The sequence below is a fragment of the Rhinolophus hipposideros genome (genome assembly GCF_964194185.1).
Source record: "Rhinolophus hipposideros genome assembly, chromosome: 7".
Classification (NCBI taxonomy): domain Eukaryota; kingdom Metazoa; phylum Chordata; class Mammalia; order Chiroptera; family Rhinolophidae; genus Rhinolophus; species Rhinolophus hipposideros.
The window spans coordinates 60,435,254-60,448,097 of NC_138053.1; positions in this window are offsets into that span (position 1 = coordinate 60,435,254).

Sequence of the window (12,844 nt, forward strand, 5' to 3'; positions counted from 1 at the left end):
TGTGAAAACACTGCTTTCTCACTATATGAGGTGCTTTGTAATGGTACACTCCTGAGCCTCATTCTGTGTTTTGGTTCTGTAGCTCCAGGTTTGCAAAACTGTCCTTTTGGTATGTGCACAATAAATTTTTACCAATTAAAAAAAGCAGTTTATGTTAATGCTATTACCTACAGCTGTTCCAGTGGAGTAATTTTTTGATAATTATGATAGCACACAACAAGGTAAAACAATTACTGAAATATATAAATCCATTAAAGTTTCAGAAAATTTCTATATTTTATAGACTACCTAATGCAAAATTTGATTAGTGAAGCCCTGAATTATTCATGTTCTATATAAGTCTTCACTGAAATACCAAAAATCTCACCTTGGATAAGTTACAATAAGCATGTTCTACTTTTAAAAATTAAAACGGTTATCAAAGTCATCTAGTATAAGTTGTGCTAATAAGATGCCACCATGTATAAGCCACCTCAGATGATAAAACTCTGGGAACAAAGTTTTTAGGTTGTTGTTATTTTTTAAAGAAAACTGACTTTAAGTCAAACAGCAATTTTTATAAATCATGGAAAGGTACTTTGGCATGATTCATGTGGTTCAGGGCCAGAAACACTCATAAGAGCATCTACGTGTAGTTATACCTAACATAATTACACACACACACACACACACACACTCAAAGTGTTACCGGTATACTAAGCAAAACAAAACTGAGAAGATTCCAGGGTTCTCATCCTTTCTTTCCCTGAGCAGGTACCCCTCCCCTATCACATCTCACGAATTCTCTAACTCATGAATTCCTAGCAGTTAGGTGTGACTATATTATTGAGTTGTGTACAGTGGAATAAATGTCAATGGAAATATGTGCCACTTCAAGGCCTAGCCCCTAAAAATACCCTACATATGTTCCCCAGTTCATTTTCCCCCTTACGGCTACCTGAAATAAAGGTGATCCCTCTGGAGACCTTGGAAGCTACATATTAAACATGGCAGAGCCTCATCAGCCAGGACCTTGGATAGGTACATAGAGAAAGGCCACCATGACAACCTGCACAAACACTCAATACCCTTAGCAAGAAGTAATCTTCTTTTGGTTTGAGCCTCTGTACATATTAGGATCTGTTTATTATAGCAGTTAGCCTAACCTAACTAACACTACGCAACTTGTGGAGGATCTAAATTTAGTCATGTCCCCTTTCACTGGGTATCTCAGAGCTTGCTTCCTTTGAGGGCATATTCAAAAAGCTAAAACATCTCTAGTTACTTAAGATACTTTACCCATAAACACTGCAAGTCGATGAGTTTACGTCAGATTAAACCTGGCCTTTCCTGTTTTCAAGTCTAAGTGCTCCCTACAGACCCCCATCCCAGTATCTTCCCCATTGTACCTGTCTAACCACGTAACAGTTCTCCTCACTCCCATTGCTAATTTAAGCCCTTCTCTTTTCCTGCCCTAGAACTTACAGATACACTTCATACCTTTGACACTTTGGCCATAATTTTCACTATTACCAACAATGTTTTACTGAGATAGCCCTCCTTATCTGGCATACTGAAATATATCTCATTTGCCTCATATAACCTGAACAACTGGTAATGTTATATGATATACTTTTCATCACTTTCGAGCTTGACTGAAGGAAAAGAAGACATTTTTTCCTACCCCAGAGTATGTCCCTGGGTTACATAGTACGTAAGTAAATAAACAAAGCACAGTGTGTGGCTACACTGAGAGGAGGGATGAGGACTGGTAGAGGTTGCTTAGGGAAGTCAATTAGTTCACTAGCATGACCAATTATCAGCATCCCCTCGTTAGTGACACTTCCATGGTTCTTCTGCTCCTGTACATTCTTAAAGATGATAAGCCAACTCAACTAAGCTTAAGCAAATAAAAATGTGTAGAATATCTATTCTATGCTGAAAATTATATTAAGGGTCAAAGAGGATACCAAGAAGTAGAAAGCAGAGTCCTGGAGCGGCCGGATAGCTTCAGTTGGTTAGAGTGTGAGCTCTGAACAACAGGGTTGCTGGTTCGATTTCCACATTGGCCCTAGTGCGCCCTCCACAACTAGATTGAAGGACCATGTCTTGGAGCTGATGGGCCCTGGAGAAACACATTGTCACCCAATATTTCCCAATACATTTCTAAAAAGAAAGAAAGAAAGCAGGGTCCTTTCCCACTGAGGCTATGGCCTACTTAGAAACACAAGACATATACATCCATATTGATGTTATAGGACAATGTACGATCAAGTGCTAAAATATATTATGCAGACAATACAAGCCATTGAGTGAATCATAGATGCGGGAGAACAGGGTCAAGTGCACCTGTCAAGAGACATTTTAGGAATAAGAAAGGGACAAAAATTTAACCAGATCTGATTTATTTCTTCCTGTATCCTAAGTGGTCAATTTTTGCCCCTACTTTGTACAACAGCATACATAATTATGTAAAGTGTCAGGCACTAGAAAGCCTACCTTCTGTTGGCAGATATAGTCTACCTAGAGAGGAGAATGTCAGAGATTGAGCGGTTCTAAGCTCTAGCTGGCTTTTGCCTCCGTTATGAGTTCTCCCGGGACCAAAGGTGTAAAAGAGCACATCATCTACTTATCTGAAACATAATGAAATGACATGTTTTTAAAAGGTCAGGATGCCAGAAGGTAACATAACTATTGTATTAAAATTATATTTAAAAAAATCAGTAACCATAAAGTCTGTGCAGAAAATCAAATTAAATGCTAGATAGAATGACATTACTGAGTCCCTGAAATATGTTACAAAAAATGGCGTTCTAACAAAATCCTACCCCCACCCAGAGGTCTAAGGGAAGATTTCTTGTCTGTCTCACAGGTCTTCCATTCTCAAATAATTTCCTTTTGGTTTGTAAAGTGTGATTTAACACAAGGTCTTATATCAGTAACAGTTCAAGAGCCAAATGTAAGGATCTGGGTGGAATTATAGGAATTAGAATCTTTAGCTTACTGATACCTATCCATTTTGGCTCTACCGAAGTGTCTGGCTTTGACAGAACATATTTCTCTTGGCTGGCTTGTAACTCAGCTTTTTCCAGTGGAGCCTGAGTTCTCTTGAAGGATATCTCGAAAGGCATAAGTGACATTTGGAATGCTATCAACATACTCGGTTTATAAAGCATTAGTGATCAGACCTAAAGCTTGGAGATTGACCTTTTCAATGGTTTAGCAAAAAATGGATTATCAGAAAAATTAAGGACAATGATCATTTTGAATGTTTCAGATTTTAAGTCAGTCCATCATATTTTGGTTGTCTTTGGTGATATATTTTTAATATACTAAAGATGATTTAGTTCTTCTTTTAAAATTCAATTATACAAAACTATGCCCCCTCTCCATCAATATCCTGAAATGTGTCACTCCTTTGATCCCTTTTACCAGCATGGACATCTGACAAAATTCTAACTCTAATTGAAGAGTCAGCTCAAAGCATCGTCTCCTTTGAGAATCCTTTCCTAGTCCCTCAGGCAAAATGAGACCCTCTAACCTTTGTAGTCATCTGATATTTTGCATATTCCTTCATTTTATCAATTATAATATTGCATTATATTTGTGTACTTTTCCACTAGATTTCCTTGAAAGGAAGGAGTGTTTCTTATGCACCTTTGCTTTACGGGACCTAGTAAATGGTTAGCATACAGCAGGAATTTAATAAATATTTTTTAAAGGAACATACAAATGAATAGAACTAAATTCTTAAATTTCCTCTTCCCCTTAGATATAATCAACACATTTAACATGTCTTCCCATGCACAGCAGTTTGGAGAAAAAATGGATTCATAAATTCTATATTCGTTAATTCAATCATTCATTCATTTAGTAAATACATTTTAATACCCAATATATGTCAAGCACAACTATAGGAGCTGAAGGTATAGATGAACTCTGTTTTTGACCTTTAAGTTTGCTTTTAAATTGTTCCCTATGTTGAAATATTTGCAAAGTGTGTCACTGTCAAATGATCAAGCAGTACTGTGGTGGCAGCTGCTGGGTTGGCTTGACATTCTTCCACAAATTCAGTGAGTAAGGTGTCCAAATGGATTTAGACAGTTTATTATTTCCCGCAATAGTAGCATTGTGCCACTCATCTCAAGCCCCAGTTTCGACCTGGTGATGTGACGAGGGCCAGGTATTGCCTGCTCACACAGTGGGATGCGTGACCGGAGAGGCGGCCTGGGATGAGGAGACGCTGATCTAGCAGGACTGTTGCAAAATCTGCCCCGGAGAGCAGCGTCATCCTTACTACCCGGAATATCAGCAAATCTCTGCAGAAAGGAGGAAGGAAGGCTGGGCTTGTAAATAATACATTTGTTCAGGAAGAGTCCCTGGTTCCATCATTCCAAGGCCATCTGCTTATACAAACATTTCTGAAAAGATAGGTTTCAAGCACTTGCCCAACAATGCCTACACATGTAGAAATGTGAGATTTATGGAGAACTGTTTCCCAACAGTCATTTATGACATATCATAATTATTTATATTTTAAAATAAAATTCTTATGTACCTCTTTTAAATGTGTCTAATATAATCAAAAAGTGTCATAATTTGATATCCATTGTCATTTATTTAAAAATTATATGAACACACTTTTGTATCCGATTTTATTTGTTCATTTTTCTCCATGAATTTACATTTTCATTCCACTTCCAATACAAAATGTAACCATTAAAGCTTTATACCTGAAAATATTTTCTCAATGAATCTATCATGCTTATTTATAATTGAAATTTATTTTATGTTCTGTGATCATAAAATTCTAAGAGTTAAAAATATTCTGGAATTATCATTACAATTACACTACAATTACAGTAAAACTTTTAATAAATATTAATACATATGAGATTAAAATTGTATTGAAGATACATTTTTGATGAGATGAATGACGCTTTAAAAATTAGTTCATGTATTCATTGCTGAGTATCATCCATTTCTAGATGAAACAGGTTCTAGATCAGGTCTGGTTTTTCATATTTATATTTAAGTCCTGAAAAACTTCATTACGTAAAAATTTAAATGAATAGGAAGTTTTATGCTGGAAATTATGTACTCACCCATCACCCAAAACAGTTTTAATCATCAATCAGCGCAAATTATTTAAAAGAAAAAAATTGGAAACTATATAACTTGCAAAATGATTTGTTATACGGTCATTAAAGTATTTAGTTTTTAATTTATAAGAAATATAACTGTGGGCCGGCCAGGTGGCTCAGGCGGTTGGAGCTCCATGCTCCTAACTCCAAAGGCTGCCGGTTCGATTCCCACATGGGCCAGTGGGCTCTCAACCATAGGTTGCTAGTTCAATTCCTCGAGTCCCGCAAGGGATGGTGGGCTGCGCCCCCTGCAACTAGCAACGGCAACTGGACGTGGAGCTGAGCTGTGTCCTCCACAACTAAGACTGAAAGGACAACAACTTGAAGCTGAATGGCACCCTCCACAACTAAGATCGAAAGGACAACAACTTGACTTGGAAAAAAGGCCTGGAAGTACACACTGTTCCCCAATAAAAAAAAAAAAAATCTTAAAAAAAAAAAAAAAAAGAAATATAACTGTGTAACAAAGGTTTAACTCAGCAAGTCTAGGTTGTCTACACTCTTAACATTCCAAAGAAAAGTTTTTCCTTTGCCCAAATCCTGGAAGGTAATCTTTATACCCTTGGAATATCCTGCCTGGTAACAGTGTCTTTGTTTATCAGGGAGTCTCAGGCCACTACAGGTGCACTATACTAATAATATGACTTATGTTGGGGGCCTTGAGCTGTGCAGCACCATCTTGAGGCTGGATATTAAGGCAGGTAGTCAACCTTACCTATGTGACTGATACTCAATAAAAACCCTAGACACCAAGGCTTGGTGAACCTCTCTGGGTGGTAGTGCTCCATGAAGGGTATCACACATCATTGCTGGAAAAATTAAATGTTGTCCCCATGACTTCACTGGGAGAGAACAAGTAAAAGCTTGTTTCTGGTATCTCCTGGACTTTGCCATATGTCCCTTTCTCTGTTGATGATTTTAATCAGCATCCTATCACTATAATAAATTATAACCATAAATATAAAAGCTTTTCTAAGGTTCTATGAATCCTTCTGGCAAATTATTGAATGGTCTTAGAGATTATCAAGTATAATACTAAGATGGTTTTACAAGACTTAACAAATAACTGTTAATTATACCTACTACTCCTTCACTTTGAGGCATTATATTTGTGAAGACTAAAATTAGACAAAATTGTATTTTATAACACCCATGTAAAGCAAAAACTTACACTTTGGATTTTTCTTAAATTTAAATGATGAAAAATATATTTATATCAAATTTTAATTTTCTAGTGTCCTAAAAATGTGACAGATGAACAGAGAAATAGATTGTCAAGTATTATATGTGGTTAATAATTTTTATGGTTTAAATATAACAAAATTTATAAATGAGCATCTCACAGACCTAGAACAGCATATTGACATCAAAGAGAAAGAAAGAAATTAAACATAATTAAATGAATTTTTATAGAGTCAAGGCATTCTAGATAGCATTTTAGAAATATTTTTGTCTTAGATATCTATGTAAGTCGATGTGTTTTAAAATCATGCACTACATTATGAAAAGGACAATAAAGTAATAAACCACTGTGAAGTAGAGTTTAGACAAGTTGTAATAGTGATTAGTGTTAAGTATAATATGTTGTTCACAACAGACTATACACTACATACCCACAAACAACTTGGTTAATTTAAATCATTTACATGATGGAAATATAAATGAGTATTTAAGAAATAAACAAGAGAAGTGGTTGATGAGTGATATGAGCAGAAGATTTGTGCACAGATACTACAAAATCACTATGCATTTACATTATCAAATAATTTTCTGGAAAAATTCAATGCAACTATTTCTCCTGTGAATTTAAATAACTGATCATGAAACTATGACAGTAACTGAGCTCTGACACAAGTTCCTTTTTAGCACTGATCTGTTGCAGGTAAATCTGTTCCCAATTGAATTCATGCCAACTATGCAACTAAGGTGGAGACCAAGACGTGGGAGTATACAATTGCTCACCAAGCTCTTTCTCATTCCTAAGAATGATGAAAGTGACAAAAGTGCATTGCATTGCAGAATTTACTTCCCAACATTTTCCAAATCTTAAAATCCTATTGCTGAATTAGATAGATAGGTACATACATAAGATGTGCAGCCTTGTCATGAGTTTGTCACCTAGATGAAATAAAATGCCGCTACTGTCACTATTTCTGTCTTGGGCCCTCTTTGTTCTGTCCTCGTGGTGCATTTCCTCATGGGGTATGCATTCTTTGAGAGTAGATCATGGGGTACAGATAGCAATGTTTAAAAAAATTATTCCTGTTGCCCAATAATACCATACACTGTATCTGAATTTAAATTATCTCAACATAGATCAAAATATCCACTGCTCACTCCATGTGTTTCCTTAACAAAATATATGTTAGATTGGAAAAGACATAAAACACTACCACAAGTCATGGTGACTTGGCTATAAAGGGCTTCACAGGACTTCTAGTTCTGCCAAGATATGCTCCATTCCTCCCCGTTTTTTCCTCTTAACAAATCATAACACAACAAAGATGCAGAGGAAGATACTTAAAAACGGAGGCAGACTGCCTGAGGACCTCAGGATTTAAGGAAAAACATGGCAGTGAGTTGCCTGGGTTTGCTGAGCACCTCCTCATTTACCCCAGGTCCTGAACCTCCAACTCGGATCACCAACAGGCACAGAGTTTTAAACAGCTCAAAGAAAAAATAACACTGCTATTTATTCTAGAGGAGACATAGCTGTGTGTTCATGTTTGACGAACTGCTAACACTCAGAAGACATCAGCAAGAACACAGAAGTCAGCTATTCACCTCCTATTTGAAACACAATTATAAGCTATGTTTTCATCAAGATCGGTGGTTCCCAAACTCTAGCTTTAAGCAAAATCTCCCAGAGGACTGGTTGAAGTAGATTGCTATTACTCACCCCCAAAGTTTCTCACTCAGTAGATGATCTGGGATGAGGTCCAAGAAATACATTTCTTAAAAGTTAGTAGCAATGTAAATAACAAACTTAATACAGTAATTCTGGTCTGAGGACCACTCTTGGAATTACTGGTCTCAACCAAGCAATGTTCAACCTAACTGTCAAGCTGATGCTCTCCCATAGATAGTATAATATAATTTAAGCCAGAAATCCCAGTAGACTGGTAAGACCCCAGGATTCATTCTTGATGGTGCAAAAATATGAACTTTGGGTCTGTGTGAGATTCTAAAGTTCTTGGGCAAATTAAGGGGAAGGGGAAGCCCCAAGAAGGAGATCTTAGGGTTCCTGATAAATAAGGGAGTTGGGTACTGAAGTGATTAATTGAAAAAATTAAGGAGATGTGACCAAATTGTTTTTCTGAATTAGTGGAGCATTTTATACGAATGATATGGTTGTTGTGAAATTCCCAGTGGCTGGTTGGCTCATTGGATAAATTATGATCCTAAGAAAGAGTGGAGAGGAAATATAATTTTGCACTTGAAGAAGCTGGTTTTGTTCATTTTTGCTGGATTCTCCCCTAATACTAGCCAGACATTTTACAAAAGGATGATGATAATCCAAAATAGAAACATGGATTCCAAATAGATCATGACTGATGAGTGTAAATTTGTTTCCATGGCTGGAATAAGCGGCTCAGAAAACGTGCCTGATGTGCCAGGGGACAGTCATATCATCTTGGTATTCTAATTACAGCACTGTTCTAGAAAAAAGAAAAAAAAAAAAAACAGAGCTCCAAACTGACTGAGAAATACCATACTTACTCTTACAGAGATCCTTGGAATTCATTCAATAAATGTATTATGTACCAGATTCTACTATCCTTCACTGTATTCTCCGTCTAATCTTTCTAACAACCATATGAGATAAGAATTATCTTCCAATTACAGATTAATTGGTTTGGAGAGATTATACAATTTAATTTGATTGCAATTTGAAACTTAAAAAAAAAAATTCTGAGTTATTAGGACGGTGCTATCAAACCAAGTTTTATCTATTTAATAAGAATCCCAGTGAGTTCACTCAGTACAAAAGGCATGAAATAACGAAGGGCAGAATTTTGTCAATCTGAGTTGCACCAGTTTTGGTAAACACTGCCAGTCTTACAAAGTGATTGTACCCATCAATAGTGTAGGAGAATTCTAATACTAATTATTCTGTGAATAATTACAGTTTTGCTTTCTTGCCAATGCCTGTACCTTCTATTTATTGACTTTTATTTTTCTTGCCCTATTTCACTGTCTAATACTTCAAAGAGCAGTGCTGAATAGAACAGGTCACAAGGATGGTGAACTTCCTTCTTTTGTCCCTGAATTCAGGGAGAATGTGCTGAATATTTTATCACTAAGCATGTTTACAATAGTTTTCTTTGTAGATATCCTTTATCATGTTAAGAAAGTTACTTTTCATAGTTTTTGAGTTTATTTTCAATAGAAACTGAGCAGAGATAATTCTAAAGAAAATACTTCAGGAATAAGTGAAATAAGTCCAAAAAAAAAAAAAGTCTGAAACACAAGAAGAATAACAAGTACAGAAATTGATAAGTTGGTAAATATATGGGTAAATTTAAACAACTATTTAATTCAAATTTAAAATAATGTCTGATTTGAGGGTTTCAATAAACAACATAGAAATATGGCAGCTTAATTTTGAATCTTTCTGTCTTTACTCCAGGAAAACAAAACAAAAAATAATTTCTCTCTCTCTCTTTCTCTCTCTCTCTCTCATTTGCAAAGTGACGAGGCTCAGAAAAATCAACAATCGCTAAAATCCATGAAGGATACCACAATCCAAGTCAGACCACAAGAGGTTGTGATGGTGCAACAGGGAAGGATAGGCTGTCTGAGGGGTTTCTAGAATATTCAGCAAATATCAACTTTCTGAAAGAGAAGATCTGGTAACAAAACTGATGTGGGAAGGATGGAGGTGCAACAGAGCTCTTACTTTTCAGGAAGTGGAGAAAGAAGTTGCAGAAAATTCCCAGGGGAACCTCAATGGGTGGCTCTCAGAAAATACTGCTCTAAAAGTGAGTCATCACTCTGGCAGTCAGAGGTCCCTTGGTGATGGTTGTCTCTGAGCCAGCCTGTGAACCTTGGCAGCCCCAGGAGTGTCACTAGAAGTCCTGAACTAGGTTATATTCTGACGTAAGAGGTAACCCCCCCTATACAGAAGCACCATAGTCTATGGAAATAGGCAGTACGTACAGCAAGAACATCTGAGCTGATAGCTTTGGAATACTACCCAGACCTTCCCCTCCACAACCTCCTACAGGACCTTCCAGCTAATAATCTAAGACAATTCAACTCAATCACCTTGGAGTAACAATAAAAATAGATTCAATGAGATATTATCAGAAAAAGCGGGACATGAACAGTCTAACCATTTTACAGGTGATTTAAATTCACCTGGAAACTGTAGTTTCAAAGGAAATAACGTATAAATCAGACTTCTGGTTTCAGCTCCAACATGTAAAGAGTCTGGAAAACAATACTTTCCTCCCTAGAACAAGAAAAAAACTGAATAAACTGAAAGTCAAGGACTTTTATTGAAACTATCAGAGAACTAAGGTTGCAGGACGCATCACCAGGCTGAAATCTGAAGAGTCAGGTGCATCCAGAAAGATATAGCTCCTGAGATATGTTTACCTAGAGCAGAAGCTGTTCATAAACTAGTATGAACATTTAATAATTTTGATAAAATGCTAGAGAATGGTACGGACAAGATTGAGAGTGATAAGTGTTTGGGGCCAAGAAACATAGGTGGACCACACATATTTCACAGGATTTTTTCTAAAACCTGCAGTTCAGGAGGCCCTCAACATCAGATAATCCAAGATGCCCAAGGATTTAAAAAAATATATATATATTTCAGTATTGACAGGGATCTTAGTGATTAAAATTAATAATTATTATATAAATATTAAAATAAAAATATCATAGAGTACAAAGTTCATTTGGGGACTAAATATTACTTTTAGAACTTTTAGCATAAAAACATGTAGTAATAAATAGTTTAAATAAAATAGTCCACATGAAATTAAAAAATAATTTTATCTCACTTTAACAGTTATGAAAATCAAAGTTTTCTAACAACCATTGATGCTAAAAGCAGCTAATTTTAATAAGAATAAGAGAAATTAATACTATTATAGCAATACTACTGTACTCCTATTATCCCAAGAGAGATAGATATTAAAAGATATTAAGAGATTCATTAGAAAAGCTTTATTTATGTCTGATTAGTTTACATGACAACTTTTGAAATAAGTTTAATCTTTAAATGAAAACTGTTAAAAAGTTTAATTTGTTACTAAATGTTATAAAAAATTTTAATAGAATTTTATTTTTAAAAAACTTAAATACTTTGATAAAAAATCTAACAAAATATGCAAAAGATCAGTCTGTGAAAAACTATAACACAGCAATGAGAGAAATCAAAGATCTAAATAAATGGAGAGATAAATAGTCCATCTTCATGAATTAGAAGATTTCATATTGTGAAAACATCAGTTCTTCCCAATGGACCTATAAATGCAATTTAATCACAATCAGAATCCCAGCAAGCTCTTTTTGTGGATACTAACAAATGGATATAAAATCTATATGGACAGGCAAAAGTACTAGAATAGCCAACAAAATTCTGAAAAAAAAAAAACACAAAACAAAGTTGGAAGATTCATATTATCCAATTTCAAGATTTAATCTAAAGTTATATTAATCAAGACAGCATGATATCAGTGAAAACATAAATATGCATATCAATAAAACAGAACAGAGAGCCCAGAATAGACCCATACTAATATAGTCAACTGAATTTGACAAAGGTGCAAAGGCAATTTAATAGAGAAAGGATGTCGTTTTTCAGCCAATGGTGCTTCCATCCACTGGATATACACATTAAAAAAAAAGGAAAAAAATGAACCTCAACACAGATGTCACACCTTACATAAAAATTTACTCAAAATTAATCAGAAATTTTAAATAAAAAATGCAAAAGTAGGGGTGGCTAGTTAGCTCAGTTGGTTAGAGTGCAGTGCTCTTAACGTTGTTGGTTCGATCCCCACATAGGCCACTGTGAGCTGCACCCTCCATAAATTGAAACAACTACTTGACTCGGACCTGATGGGTCCTGGAAAAACATACTTAAAATAAATTAAAAAAGGAAAGTTTTTAAAAAATATTGAATGAATCAATATTTTTTTAAATGTAAAACTATAAAACATCCAGGAGAAAATATGAATGACCTTCAGTTTGGTGATGAGTATTCAGAAATAATATACCAAAAGCACAATCCATGAAAGAAAAACATTAATCAGACTTTATTAAAATTAAAAACTTGTATACTACAAAAGACACTTAAGAGACTTAGAAGATAAGCCTCATGCTGGAGAAAATATTTGTAAAGCACACATCTGATAAAGAATTTGTATCCAGATGGACAAAGAACCCTGAAAACTCAACAATAAGAAACAATCTCCCCAAAAGGACAAAAGATCTAAACAGAAACCTCACCAAAAAAGATATACAAATGGCAAATAAGCATATGAAAAAATACTCTCCATCATTTGTCGTTAGAGAATGCAAATTAAAACAACAATGAAATACCAGTACACACCTATTAGAATGGGTAAAATCCCAAACACTGATAACACCAAATGCTGACAGGCACTCAGAGCAACAGGAACGCTCACTTATTGCTGGCATGAAAGCAAAATGGTGCAACCACTGTACAGGACAGTTTGGCAGTTCTTATAAAACTTATTGTA